Here is a 15,621-nt window from a genome sequence, read left to right as displayed (position 1 = left end):
AGATTTCTGGGCTTTCAGCATGCTAGAACGTCACAAATATGGAGGGATGACGTCCCTTGGCGATCACATTATCCAAGGAAAGGGAAGGAAGCGGGGACCTGTATGATAGGCATCATCCCACATTCGCCTGGTGTAAATGAGGGAAAAACCCAGGATAAACGAAGCTCAAGATGACTGACCTGAAAGAAACTGTTACACTTTCTCGATCGACTGTGCCCATCGGGAATCGAACCCGGGACCGCTTGCACCAAAGGCGAGAGCGTTAGGGACTATGCCATCAGGGGCGTCATTTAGGGGGGCAGGGAGGGGAATTTGCCCTCCTGAGTTTGAGATTTATATAGATTTTATCAATAGAATAGTAGTAAGTCAGTGAAAAACGCGAAATTTTACTTATATCAAGGGGTCTTGCCCCCCAAGCCAAATCTGAAATGACGCTACTGTATGTCATGCGGAGCCAACGTTCCGTTTAAGTAGCAACTCAATTACCTTACAGATCTGGGGTTCAGTGGTGCAATTATTGACTAAAAAATTGTGTAATAATAATTATTCTCTATTACGGATTAGGATTTTTACATACATCATTAACAAAAATACTCTTCTTTGAATAGATTGTTCGACTATTAAAAGTAACCTTCGCTTTCTGAAAGCCGAATACATATTTACTTATATACAACGCTTACTACCTTTATGGTAAGCCTAAAGCCTTTCTATAACTTCTACCCTTTACTCCGTATTCTCAGATACACACAACACTTTATCATGGTCTACACATTATTCTAATGAATACCGAATATCTTATATTAAAAGTAATCTCAGTACTACCAACTACCTCATGAATTTCAAGACCCCTCACCCCTAAACATAGGCCGTCTGTAATATCTATCAACAAATACACAGATTCTACACAGTTAAAAAAAAAAAAAAAATGGCTGTGTTACACTTGTAATTCAACGCAGTTGCTCTGTGTTACATTAGTTGTGTTTGACACATGGCTGGTATTATTTCGACTCCATTGGATCTCGGAATAATTCGTGAAAAAGGTGATGGTTCATTTAGCTATCTCACATGGTCTTCATTACTTGAAATACACACACACACACACACACACACACAAAGACAGAAAAGAAAAAGAAAAGAAAGAAAGAAAATATGAAAACAGATGGTAGCACTTCTGCTAATATAATAAATTATGTCAGAAAACTAATATGCTCACAAACTGGGACGTAGCTAAGGGGGGGCCCGGGGGGGCACCGGCCTCCCCAAATCTTGGCTTGGCCCCCCCCAAATATTTATTTAAAATTATATGTTACAGATTGTTTTTATCCGACAATAAATGAAAGAATTATCCATAGTAAACTGAAGTTATTCATATTTCTAAGATTTTTTTTTAAAAATCCATTTATAGGTATTTCTTAAACGTTAAAAGTAAACGGTAATAACTTTTACACCGTCGCCTTCGTTAACATTGCGAGGTTCTTCCAACCCTTAGAGTGATTCCAGCCTTGTAGTCGCCGTGAAGTACTAAGGTTAAAAAGCTATACGAATGTACTTTGTATAACCGACTAAGAAAAAAAAATGAAAAGTTAATTCGACTCAAAGGCTAGGAGAATACTTCTCCCACATTGCTGGGTATTGCAACATAGTATCTTATAGTATATTTTAATTGTTTTACGAGACGGTATTGAGGGTAGATTTACTTTCTTATTTTTATTATATTTAACAGAGATTCTGGCAAAACAGGGGAGGATAGAATATGTAAACTATTTATACCCCTACCTGTGCTGGCGCTGACAACTGTGGCTGAGCGGGAAAGAGTCTGTTTTCTTACTGAACGTGGAATCCGCACTGTTAAGTTTGCTATGCATGTGTTCTTGAAATTAAGTTAAATATGGAGATATTTATAAAATCTGGATATTTTATTTCACACGAAAAAAGTGATAAGCAATTGGTGAGTACCTTCAGTGAAACTGATAAGGTGCGTGTTGTTGCTTAGGAAAATATTCATTCGGACAGTGTTGATAAGGAATGTGCTAGCATCTCACAGCAAAACATTTATGTAAATGACTGCTTTCAGAGGTCCAAAGAAACTGGAGATGTCTTGAATCTGCAAAACCACGCATCTGGAGAAGAATTAAGAACCAGTCGAGAGTGCTTAAATCGTATAGTGGTGATTGTGATCCATTTGGGTCGATAGGGATTGGCTTTCCGAGGCAACGATGAAGATGACAGCAGTTTAAATAAAGGGAATTTCTTACAAACATTCGAGTTGTTACGATGTTTTGATTCCTTTTTAAAGAATTATACAGCACCAGGGAATATCACTTATTTATCCCCAGAAATTCAAAATGAAGTTATCTTGTGCTGCGGTGAGGAAATCATCAATGTCATTGTAAGTGCCGCTAGAAAATTCAGCGTTATGGTTATGAAACGCGATATATTAATGTTTCTGAACAACTTAGTGTTTATGTGAGATACGTGAAAAAATTCTAAACCGATAGAGCACTTTTTGAAATTTGTCAAACTTCGTGAGGTAAATGGCTGAATACATATCAAAAACAATTATCGAAACTTTTTCTTCTGTACCGGTAGGTGTTAATAAGGACTCAAAATGCATTGGGCAAGCTTACGATGGGGCGAGCGTTATGAGAGGCCACATAGGTGGTGTGCAAAAGTAATTTCGAAAGTCTCATCCCCTCGCTGATATATCCATTGCAGTGCACATCAGTTAAATTTATTGTAGAAGTGTGTTCGTTCGAACAAATAAATACATTTTTTGATTTATTGCAGACTTTACATAATTATTTCTACGTCGTAAAAGCTCATAGACGAATACAGCAGGCTCAGACAGCGTTAGGTTTGGAACAGTCCAGTATATCTGATCTTTTAGACATTCGTTGCGCTTCATATGTTCATTCACTGAATGCTATAAAAAAGAATGATGGAGCTATAATCTTTGAATTAGAGGGAAAGGATGCTAAGATGACTACTGAAACTGAGAGTATTGCGAACAAACTGAAATCATTTGCAACTGTTTCATGCTTAATTATTTTTAGTAAGATCTTGGGAATTACTAGTGGCCTGAATAATTTTCTACAAGGGAAAGATATACCCTAGCAAACGCCCAACTACTTATTTGTTCGGTTGTTGAAGCCATAAAAGAACTTAGAACAGAGGAAAATTCATTATGTCACTACACTGAAGCATAGGAGTTTGTCAAACAAAATTATATAGAATGTTTTAATCAACCAAAGAGCAGAGAAAAGCGAGATAATAGTAGTATAAAAGATTTTCTGGTTTCGGGTAGTATTCCGAAGAAAAGAACACAGGGTTATACTGAAGCGAATTTTCGTTCAGAACTCCTATATCCAGTGGTTGACAACATTGCGAACAAGTTTGACAGACGATTCTGTAAGGAAAATATATCTGTAATTCGTGGCATTCAAGCATGTCATCCTAAATCAAAACTGTTCTTGATGAAGGAGGCAACGGAAGAGTCTGCTACGAAATTCGAAATAGATTTTCCTGAACATGAATTCATTGTTATAAAAAATTATGTATAATATCTTATGAAGGAGAAAGAAATTGCAAATATCTCGGACCTGCATGCTGCTCTGCCCAAGCCAATTTTCCCCCAACTACGAATTTGGTGGAAACAGCCTTGACGTTACCTGTGTCATTAGCTTCATGTGAGTGTTCTTTGAGCGTGCATGAAAGGTTCAAATCATATCTTAGTTGTAAGCCTGGTTAGGACAGAACATCAGCGTTAGTCGCACTTGAAATAGAACAAGAGATAGCCTCTAAGCATGAAGAAGATAAAATTATTGATATATTCCCAAAGTCGTTGCATAGGCGTCACAGTTTGTGTTCAGCAAGTAATTTGTAAATACGGTGTGGCAAAACGTTGTCAGATGATGCAAGAACAGCATTAAAGAAAATAGTGTTCTAATATTAGGCCAATATTTTACCAATTATTATTTTATTATATATGCACTTCGTTGATTAGATTTTTTTATGTTCACAGAAGTTCAAATAATTGTAGGCCTCTTGGATTGATTTATGTTTGAGACGCACGGAAGACGTTAACGATTTTGTAAACAATAAAATGTACTACACTGCAAACAATTACGGTCACAATCAATTCTGGCTGCCAACAGAGTACCCTAAAATTTACGGTATTAGTATTAAAGTTATGGTAATAGGCATGCATACGACCTTTTTGTGGCCTATAACCATAAATTTTACAGTAATACTGTAAATTTTAGGGTAATCGGTTGGCAGCCAGAATTGACGGTAATCGGTCAGTAAATGTGACCGTAATTGTTTACAGTATAATATATAAAGGAAGTCAGGATCTTTGAAAATTAACACTAAAATATACGTCTCGATAGTCTGTGTGTTCAGTTTAGGTAGTCTCATAGAACTCATCGCATTTTTTGGGTAGTGAACGTCTGTTACTATATTATTTGTAACTATTTTCCCAAGCTACAAAGTATATAAAGGTACAAGGCAAAAAGGTATGTATAAATGTATCAAAAAGTATTTGTATGAAGTATTGCGTTTTATAATGTTCTTGCGTAAGTAAACATTATTAATACATAATTTTTAAATTATTGTTTCATTATCGCATTTCGCAAGAGAGGTTCACACTTCTAACCCCCGATAGAGTAGTTAAAGTTTAATTTAGGACAATTTATTGGCGAGTTTTCCAAACGATATTTTCCGCGAATTATCCTGAGTACACTACAGTATATATATATATAAAAAAATATGGGCTATTCCATTTGTAAATATGGCCCCCCCAAACTCAGAACTCTGGCTACGTCCCTGCACAAAACTAATTTCGTGAAACATTATAATAATATAATACGTTGTTATTTTGCACATATGTCAAACACACCACGTAAAGCTTTGTGCATAGCAATAATAATAATAATAATAATAATAATAATAATAATAATAATAATAATAATAATAATAATAATAATAATAATTAAATAAATAAATAAAATAAAGCCTATGCTACTTCAATTCCATTGAATATTAAAGCAAATTGTTAAAATGGTAGAGGTTAAATCAACTATTTGATGTGGTCTTTATTGGTTAAAATACATCGAAAACAGGGCAAGAGCAACGAAAACAAAAAATAAATAAAGACTAATAAGAATTATCTGAGTCAGTTACTTAGGTATTTACGATATCCGTACAAGGAAATATGTCCGCTACAAATTACAGAATAGCCGTATCTATTTGATACACTACGCAGGATTTTAAGGCAGCTGCGATAAGTTCACTGTCATTGTTCGGGTTAAATTCCGATAAGCCCCACCACGCCCAAAGAATGTACTAAGGTAAGTGAACGAAACAATAGCTATTCTAATCAAATTCAACCTAAACTAAACTAATCTAACGTAACGTAACTAATTCTATCATAAAACCATTATTGTCATATTGGAAAACTGGCAGGGCTTAACGGAATATACGTATGTTCGTAGCAAATGAAAGGTTTGAGATTGATCGCTGGCAAATAATCAAGTTGTCAATGTTAGTACCTCAATGACTTGTGTTCACCATGCGAGATGAGTCTATATTGTAAGAAACTCGTAGTGATGTTTGTATTTCGGCGTTCATTCACCTAGTTCTTTAATGATGCAGGTGTCATTTTCACACTGGTGGCCAAACTTGTAACACCGAGCCGCAACACCAAGCCTGTGTGAACCGCAACACCAAGCCTGTCTGAACTCAACACCAAACCTATGCGAGCCGCAACTCCAAACCTGTGTGAACCGCAACACCAAGCCTGTTTGAACTCAACACCAAACCTATGCGAGCCGCAACACCAAACCTGTGTGAACCGCAGCACCAAGCCTGTCTGAACTCAACACCAAACCTATGCGAGCCGCAACACCAAGCCTGTGTGAACCGCAACACCAAGCCTGTCTGAACTCAACACCAAACCTATGCGAGCGGCAACACCAAACCTGTGTGAACCGCAGCACCGAACCCTTGGTGTTGAAACACGCCAAAATCGTAGTCATAAGGCTGCTAACCTGTGTAAAATTGAGTAGTATTAATACCGTAATATATATATCACCAAAGGCACATGAACTAATCGTACAGCTACATGTGGTTATACGATCATAATAATACAAATAATACTATACAAAGAAATACATTATATACTTGTACTTTCTCAAGGCCTAAAGCACCTCCAAATTGCACACCTGCTAAATTCTTTGTTATTTTACAGTACTATTCCCGAAACACTAAACGCTGCAACTCACACGGGAAGGTCCCACACGTTGTCGCTTAAATTCGATTGCCAAATAGCACATCTGATAGCGCATTATTTGAAATAAAAATGAGCAAAATTTAAGGTGCTATGGACCAGAAGGATACGACCTACGAGGCTTCAAAATTTGAATATCTAAACAATTTTATCCTGGAAATATATACGTTTTAAGTAAATATCTTGAAAACCGTTAAAGCAATCAAAACAAAACTTGCACAATATAATGAGAAGAAAATGCCGTATCGAAAACCATAACCAGTGTTCCCATTGATGAAGCAGTGTTGCTAACTCAGCATAAAAGTATTTTGTTTGAAATAGCACCATATACAAATATGCACAGATTTAAAATGCACTATTATCACTAAACATAATACCGAAGTATAGTGGTACAGTGTTGCACACTGTTGGAGCTACGTGTACTGAAAATGTACAATGAAGAAGTCTGATATGTGGCAACAGAGGGCAATAAAGGAACGCATTAGAAAGAAGTGAGGGATATGCATTACACTTCCGTAGCCCCGGTGAATAAGCACATAACTCGCGAAAACAAAATGTTTCACGTGAGGAAAGAAACCCATGTTTTTTAATTCTGTAACTTGCTTTTCCAGATTATCTTATCCAGTAGCACCTCAAACTATGCTTATTTTCATTTCGCATAATGCTCTATCAGATGTGCTATGCGGCAATCAGATTTGAGCGACAACTTGTAGGACCTTCACTGATCAGATTGCGTAACTATTGTAGGAAAAGTTTACGTTTAACATCCCTTTCAGTATCGAGGCTATACAAGACGTGGACCTACATTTTAACGTGAAATCTGAATCAGATGAGCTTCCAACTAGAATCGAACCCAGGTCCTCCATACCAAAGACACGTACAACAACCATATAGACAGTAAGGAACTCTGAGCAATTATTGAGCATTACTAAATATTTTGTATAATTTCCTTTACTATATATTTCCACGCAGTGAGTTCTTGCTGCGATATTGCCTACTAGCAGGATACCATGTTATATGACCTGAAATAGAAACGAACATATTTTTTTTATCGTGTTAGTAAGAAAAAAATGCGTGACTAATGGATCTGGTCGAGAATTTTATTTTGTTCGTAACATGATAAATCAAGGCAGGAACCACCTCAGATACTTCTCCTTAGTCACAGAAACAATCCACGCTTTGCGTGAGATGCTTGCTCGTATGTAAGTGTGGTGGCCATTCATAATCGATTTAGTACGGTGCCCAAAGGCTAATCAGAGAGCCTATCTCGCTTCCTGAACATACCAAACCATTTTTTCTTTCTTTTTTTCTTCAAGCTTTTTCCTTTCCAAAAAGATACGAGATCTGTTGCCCTGACACGGTCAAGATCGCGAGTTCCAGTTTTGTCACCGAGTCACGATACAAAAACCAGGACCAAGAAGTTGTAAGTCTTGAATTTCTCCTGCATTGCGGGCCATTCTTAACCAGCACAAAACACTAAAGTCCTTCTCAAACAGAAATAATTCTTCAAGTGAGTTAAATGCATTCCCATTAAATTCTCTTTTTTAAGCTCACAAACACATACACACACATTCACGTACAGTATATATAAATACACATAACTTTAACTACAAGTTCTCACGCGATAGCTTGTTTTGAGTTTCGACCTCATTTTATCTTTCCCGGTCGATTTAGCATTAAAACCAATACAATTCTCGAACAAGTCTCTTTGGAACCTCAAACTCAAGGCTGAAAAGAACCATTGCTTTTGTGTCGTCTCTAAACCAGGGTCAAGTTCTAAACATAATTATGGATTATTTGGAACAGGTAAAATAGTTATGTGTTGGGAATAATGTCGATGTTAATGTATGTATGATTTCGTTTTTCTTTTTTTGTGTTTCTTGTTATTTCTTTTATTTTATGCTTCATAATGTGTCACCTTTGCACGTATTATCATTTCACTTACCTACTGCAATCAGAATTACCTTTAACTCTTCCCGAGTGAATGACGAATATGTGCGTAAGTGTTAATTCTGAGCGAATGACGAATGCGTGCATAAGTTTTAACCCTGAGCGAATGAAGAATGTATGCGCAAGTGTTAACCCCTGAGCGAATGACGAATTTACGCGCAAGTGTTAATCCTGAGTGAATAACGAATATATACGCAAGTCTTAACCCTAGACAGCATACGTAAGGTCTATAAAACCCCAGCAAAGATTTATACATAAGGCGCACGCACCCATGTAGAGATAAGACGTTATGCACTCGTGCTTTTTTCCATTTCTCTCTGTGTTGTTGCTAGTGGCAGACATGTTGGTTTATATCTCTCTCCGTTTAACCACAGAGTATTGTTTGGGGTCAGAAAATGAAGCTCTTGTACATTTAATTATCTGAGGACGAAGTGCGGAATGTTGCTTTGGATATTACTATTATTATTTAAAAATGTTCAAAATAAATGTTACAAATATGAAAATAAATTATTTCAATTCAGAAAGTATTGGAAATCATAGAAATAAGCAAGACTCTCCAAGACCCCACGTAAACTGTGTTGTTTCTTTGGTCCCACGTATACATCAAGGGTTAACTGGAATATCCTATGCTCAAATGAAGTGTCCATCGTTTTTACTAGAGGATGATTTTCTCAATAATTTTCGATATACTTATATTCCAATGTTCGCGATAGTACTACATCAGGAATACCAAAGACCAATGGTGTGATTCTGTAATGGAGCTGTCTTAGAAGGGTTGTAAAGTGTGGTTGGGAACGGCTGAAATTTCAACACTTTGCAGATATTATGGAGTATCTTATCACTTGATTAGCTAATTACATGTTCTAAAAACCCACCAAATAATTGCACGATACAACTTATCCACGCAGCAAGATGCCAGGTACTTCATACTAACCCCAATGAAATGTTGAAAGATTTGAGTTTAACGTCCCTTTCAGCAGCGAGACTATATGAGACAGGACCTACTGATTAACGTGAAATCCGAACCTCAGAGCTCTCGCCGGGAATCGAACGCGGGTCTCCCACGCCAAAGGCACGATGATATGTTTAAGTTAGAATATGATAGCCAATAATAATTTACGCGAGAATTAGCGCTTTTTCTAAGACCTGGAGGGGGGAGAAATCTCGATTTACCATGCCTCTATCGACTGAAAAATGAAATTGAGATTAAAGGGAGATATTTACTTTCTTTGTCCAGAGAATTCAATTAAGAATAAAGTTGCTTGAATTAACCTGCGAATATCGCCCTTATTGACAGAATGCAGGCAAAATGGAACGCAATTTATCTGAAATCAACAAAAGAAAAAACGCTCTTTTTCAAACGTAATTATTTAATTGCAACTGAACTTTACAATGTATAGATGATTTTGCTACAATTCGTTGAAATTTTGCTACAATTTGCTACAATTCCCAATTAGTTAAATTTTTTGAAAATATAACCTAATTCCTATTAATGAAAATAACAATGAAATCACCGTAAGTAAATATTGTAGAAAATTACTACAAATTACGTAAAAATCTTTCAGAACAAATAAAAGAGAACATTGTGAGTTGCTGAGTAAAACATTTTCAAATAATCGGACCAATATTTCTTTTCGCAGTATTGTACTCTACGGAACACAAACATGGACAATACGGAAAAAGCGACTGAAAACCAGGAAGAGTTTTTTTAAATGTAGATATGGAGAAAAATGAAAAAAACAACTAGATTGAAAGAGGAACGAATAAGGAAGTATTAGAATATTAAAGAAGAAAAGAGTAATATTGGAAGCAATTAAAAAGAGAAAAACTTGTCAGGACATTGTTCGATTATTCTAAGGGAAATAGTACAAAACATGGTGGAAGGTAAACTAGGAAGATGGAGTAAAGACTATAACTAATCATGTTAAAGGGAATAATTTACGTGGCAAGGTTGTAGTTCTCAATTTAGTTGACGCCAGAATTATTCTGAGCGAATCATTAATAACGTAAAAACTGTGTGCTGTATTGAAAAAAACTGAAAACGAAATATTTCGGCTTAACATTCCACGAATATGTCCTTTGGGCTGAGGAAGATAATGATTAAAGCAGCGAATAATGATGGAAGAATTGGTGGAATGAGAATCTGGAAGGAAACGGAAATACCCGAGAAAACTCACGTACACGATGTTGTCCACCACAAACTTACTTGGCCGGGGATCGAACTTGGCCGGGTAAGCACCCTACCACTGAGCCACCATATCTCACGTGTGCCATATTCAAACGTTACCGTTTTTGACAAGAATTGTGCGAACCGTGTATAAAAGATTCTATCATAATTTCACACTTTACGATTCACAAAAAAAACATATAGGTAGTTTTTTTTTTTTTTTTAACTTTGAAACGATAACAGTTTCTGTAGTACTGTCAGCACTAAATGGATATTTGTTTAGTGACCTAGAAAAAAGTAAATGATTGGCAGTTGTGATATTTTGAGCTTTGAGTTCACGCCTATAACGTATTCCCTGGTGACACGACCAGATGACATCCGATGTTTTTTGCTCCAGTAAAATTGTTTTTGACTCTTGTTACAAGCGTCTGTCATATGATATACAGCTACAAGTTATTTATAGCTCTGTTTTTCGTGCGTCAAAGCGTCCATGAGGCACGGCCACGAACAAATGACATATTCGTATATTGCTTCAAATTAATTAATTAATAATAATAATAATCTGTGGGGTTAATATGAAATATAAATACTGGTTTACGAACACTTCTTTAAAAATATTTTTGGGAACTTTACATGAAAAAGAACCAAAAAATGTATACACACTTGAACATGAAATATTACTAAATTAAAGACTGTGACAAACATCTTGGCATTTCAGATAAACGAATAAAACGCAAGCTCTGGCTCGACGTTGCCAAGTGGTAAAGAGGTGTGGCTATGGCTAAGCAGACAAACTACAGCGCGATCAGGTGACAGGGAATAGACGTGGATGTGTACAAAGTAAACGTGGCAATACCGCTGGCTCCTCATTTGCTAGCAGCATTTAAAGGGAACTTGGAGCGCCGCATTCAAATGCCAAGATGTTTGTCACGCCGTTTAATACTGTGTATTTCACATTTCAATAACTCCTAAAGATGATTCTGCTTACAAAAGCTAGCCAAAAAGTTTAGGTAAAGAAAAGTAGAAATTCTACTTCGTCTCCAAATTTTGGACCTCAAATTACTGTATTTGGGAAAGCGAACTTTGAGGCATCGTAGTACTGAAACTAATGGTGGAGGTAAAATGAAATATTTCAGTTTAACGTCCCACAATTATGTCCTTTAGGCTAAGGGAGGCGATGATTAAGGCAATTAAATAGTAATGGAATAATTGGTGGAATGAAAAAGTGGGAGGTATTCGAGAAGTATTTGAGAAAACTTACCGACATTATGATGTCCATTAGAAACTTATTTGGCCAGGGACCTCTCGCACCAGAGGTAAGCTATGCGTGGGAAGAAAATATGCTTGAGAAGAGAAATCAGCTATCGCAAACAAACTCACATTATCATCTTATATTAAATCTTAAGTGGCTCGGAGAACGGGCAGGGCGCGTGGGACCCCTGGTTCGATTCCCGATGAAGTAAGTTTGTAGTGGACAACATCATGTCCGTGGGTTTTCTCGGGGGTACTCCCGTTTCTTCTCAGAATTTCATTCTACATATTCTTTCATCATCATTCACTTGCCTTAATCATCCCGTCTCCTTTAGTCTAACAAGCATAATCATGGGACGTTAAACCCAAAGATTTCATTTAATTTAATCTGGAGCGGCTGAGGGCAACACAATGGTAAAGTGCCATTTTACTAACTCTCGAGTAAACTGGAAAAGTAAGCTCAACATTCTCGTGCAATGCAATGGAATGACACATACCAAACAAGTTGCTCTGCCATCTGTAGGCATATTTCCGAACTTAAGCTACCTATACTGTTCTGTGCTCCCGTCTAAGTTAATTTCGCCGTAAGTGGCGCTTATCAATGTGTTTCTCCGAGTCGCTCATTTATTAGAGGATTTGAATAGGAAAATGAAACAAGAATTTTAGGAATGATAAAAAAAATGGATCAAAAAATTACTATTTTCTACGGAACAAGCTCATCATACTGAGTTGACTGATAGTTTGGATTACACTACACTATATATAGTTCTCCAGATATAAGACGTACAAGACAATTTTTGATTGAAATATATTACATCTTTTGATCTAAAAAGATGAAAAATCGAATGAAACACAATTTTGTTCTGAGGGCTATCACAAAAGGATAATCACACTTAAGTTAATAATAACAGACCCCCAGTAAATCCGTAAAAAAATCTATATTCATTCGGATGTTCACATTTGCGCAGACATCTAACGATTGGTTTTACAGGAAGCGGTGTAGAAAATTTTATATAAACTCAGTCATACTAATACCCCATTTACAGAGAAAATATATATCCGCAAAATACAATATTGATATGAATATTTGCATCCGTGGAAACTTCTATTAGCTTTACAGGAAGTAATAAGGAAAATTGTAGATAAAGTCACGTAAACTAACCCATAATTGCCAGTTTAGAAAGAAAATATCTGCAGAAAGCTATATTAACGTGGATATTCGCATTCGTACAGACCTTTAGCTATTGGTGTAGGAAATGGACCGCAAGATTCTAAGACAAAATCATGAGTAAAAGTGAGGGGGAATGTGGGTGGACGTCGTTTCCTCACTTCCATAAAATATCTCACTTCCTAAAAATTACAATGGGCCTAGATAGGCAAAGGGACGTTATGCGTTCCCCTACTCTTCAGATCCACTTTTACCCCTGGATAAAAGCAAACGTTGTAACTAACCTACAATACCAAACTTCGGGTTCTGCAGATACTAAGGTTACAAGGAAATAATTATCGTAAATCGAAGTTAATATGTAAAACAATACTCACTCCTTTCTTTGTGTGTATATCATTTGCCCTTTACAATTAGAACACGCCAAACAAGCAGTAATTGCACGAGTACTGTTACGTATTCTTTACTTAAATTGGTAAGCAAACATAGAAGCTTGAAACTGATATCCTTGACTACCAATAATGACCAGAAGATGATATGTTTCGAAATGTCACAGCGTCAAGTGACAGTACAATGTTTGCCTGCCAGACAATTATTACTCAGATTAACTTGTATCGGTACAAAGTGCATTTTTGCGATGGTGTGGATTTTTCTAATGCGTAACACCAGTGGCGTTTTTACGATTTTGTTTCGGAGGGGGGTTTGCTAACTTTCGGCGGGGGGCTTTGCCTGAAAATGTGAAAATTCAGCAAGATATTTCATATACTCTACTATCGTATAAGATTTCGGGGGGGGGGTTAAGCCGGGAAGCTCCCCTAAATATGCCACTGCGTAACACAGAAATTGCTTTCAAAAAGAAGAAGAGAAACAACGAGTTCGGCTAACAAATATAGCTATCTTTATTCTTTGGACGATGGGCTATTTGCCCATCAAATTCGTTTCAGATCCGACTAGTAGTTACCGACGAATAAAGTACCACATACAAGTCGAGCCGAACCTGTCTCTGGCCAAGTTGGTCACCAAATACATCGATCTTAGACGGTGGGTTACTTGGCCACCAAATTTCATTGAGATCCGGCCAGTAGTACGTAAAAATAAAGTCAAGGCATGACGAACCAAGCTGAGCCTGTATCTGGTTGAGCCTGACCATCACTTATAGCTATTTTTATTCTATTGACCATGGGCTGGTTGCCCACCAACTTTGGTTCAGATCTGACCAGTAGTTACAGAGAAATAAAGTAACACACACACATATATATATGAACATAGAGTGAAACAGTAAGATCTTTACGCCGGGAGCTGAAATTGGTGAAAGCTGAAGAACAATACAATAAAAAGCTGAAGAAAAAGAGTGGAAACTATAACTACAGTTGTAGATATGCTAATTAAACAGCACAGATAGTTTTTGTGTGTGTGTGTGTGTTTAAATATATATATATCATAAAGCTACCATAATGGATCATATGCAGAAATAATGGCATTAGAACAGGCATTCAGATTTTGCTTGACGGTCGGGAAATTGGAGTAGGTTCTCCACTGACATGAATTTCACGTTTTTTAAAATTAGTATTTAGTATGCAAATGATTACGTATTACTCAAAGTCAGGGGTGGTAATTGCCCCCTATCCTCCACAAATGACGCTCCTAGCTGGATCTCGATGTTGTGCTGGTCACATTTCATCTAGTTGAATGTTCGCCATGTGATTGATTAATCATATATCTTCATGGGATTTACATACAGGGTTTACATACAAAATATTCCAAAGTTACTTTTCCATATATTACCAAAGGTAGTTCAAATCATATAGTAAAAAAAAAAAAAAAATAAATAAATAAAAACATCTGTCACGTCATGCATTTTAGAAATATTTAGTTAAATATTTTCTTCTTCTTCTTCTTTTGTGTCCCAACCCTTAATAAAATATTTGAAATCATTCCAAATGTCTTTCTACCTTCTGCAATGGAATGTAATTTCCAAGGTAATAATAGATTTTAAGTTTTTGTTCTTTATTTGTTCTTGTACGTAGAACGGTTGTAGCTTCTTTTTCTCTGTCTCTTTTGGAGCTGTTTTTGTGTTGATCTCCAAACGAAAGGTGTGCATAAGGTTTTATTTTCTTTACAAGATCACTCTGTTGTATTCTATTTGCGTTTGTCTACAGAGAGAGATAATAACTCTTCTTAACTCTGTCCTCGCAAGCGAAATTAGAACTTCGACAAACAAATCGAAGTTGAGATCAAACAATTAACTTCACTCGTTGTGTCCTTCAGCAATAAATCCTTGTTGCTGGCTTTTCGTTCGAAGCTAAGAATTGGGGAAGAGAGATTCACTCTCTCAAGAAGCCTAGCATTCGAACTTGGACTCCTTTAATGCCTCTTCCACGAGTCTCGCATTATTAGATGTTCAGGGGCGGCGGGTCGATAATTCCACCGGGTGTAGTGTCCCTCTTTCCTACGGCTGCACCACCACCTCCACTGCGAGGCAAAGGAGGAAGAAAAAGGTTTGCTGCATAATTGAATTAAGGCTAGACAGTTCGAGCTGCCAAGATTATCCGTTGCTTTCCCCCCTTTTCAAGACAATTTCTAGAGAAATTCCTCGTCGTGTAACAGTGTCCAGGATTACCTCTCGTCATTAGCTTTTATCTACACTCAGAGACAACAATTAGTATTCTTCTAAGTACATCTCATTGTTGACATTAAGACCATGTTTTAAAAAGAATCAAAAAAAAAAAAAAAAAAAAGGAAAAGACGATTATGTTTTATCACAAACAAAAGCTAAATTAGTTTTTGCATTAGACCGTAAGG

General features: G+C 36.6%; 1 protein-coding gene across 1 annotated transcript in view; it reads right to left on the bottom strand.

The window, feature by feature from the left end:
• LOC145666373 (uncharacterized) overlaps window positions 1-15,621 on the bottom strand; it is a 390,322-nt gene that overhangs the window by 175,866 nt on the left and 198,835 nt on the right. The gene's annotated exons all lie outside the window — the stretch shown is intronic.

The sequence above is a fragment of the Thermobia domestica genome, chromosome 12 (assembly GCF_964235325.1).
Source record: "Thermobia domestica chromosome 12, izTheDome1.hap1.1, whole genome shotgun sequence".
Classification (NCBI taxonomy): Eukaryota; Metazoa; Arthropoda; class Insecta; order Zygentoma; family Lepismatidae; genus Thermobia; species Thermobia domestica.
This window is presented reverse-complemented; position numbering and strand designations above follow the sequence as displayed.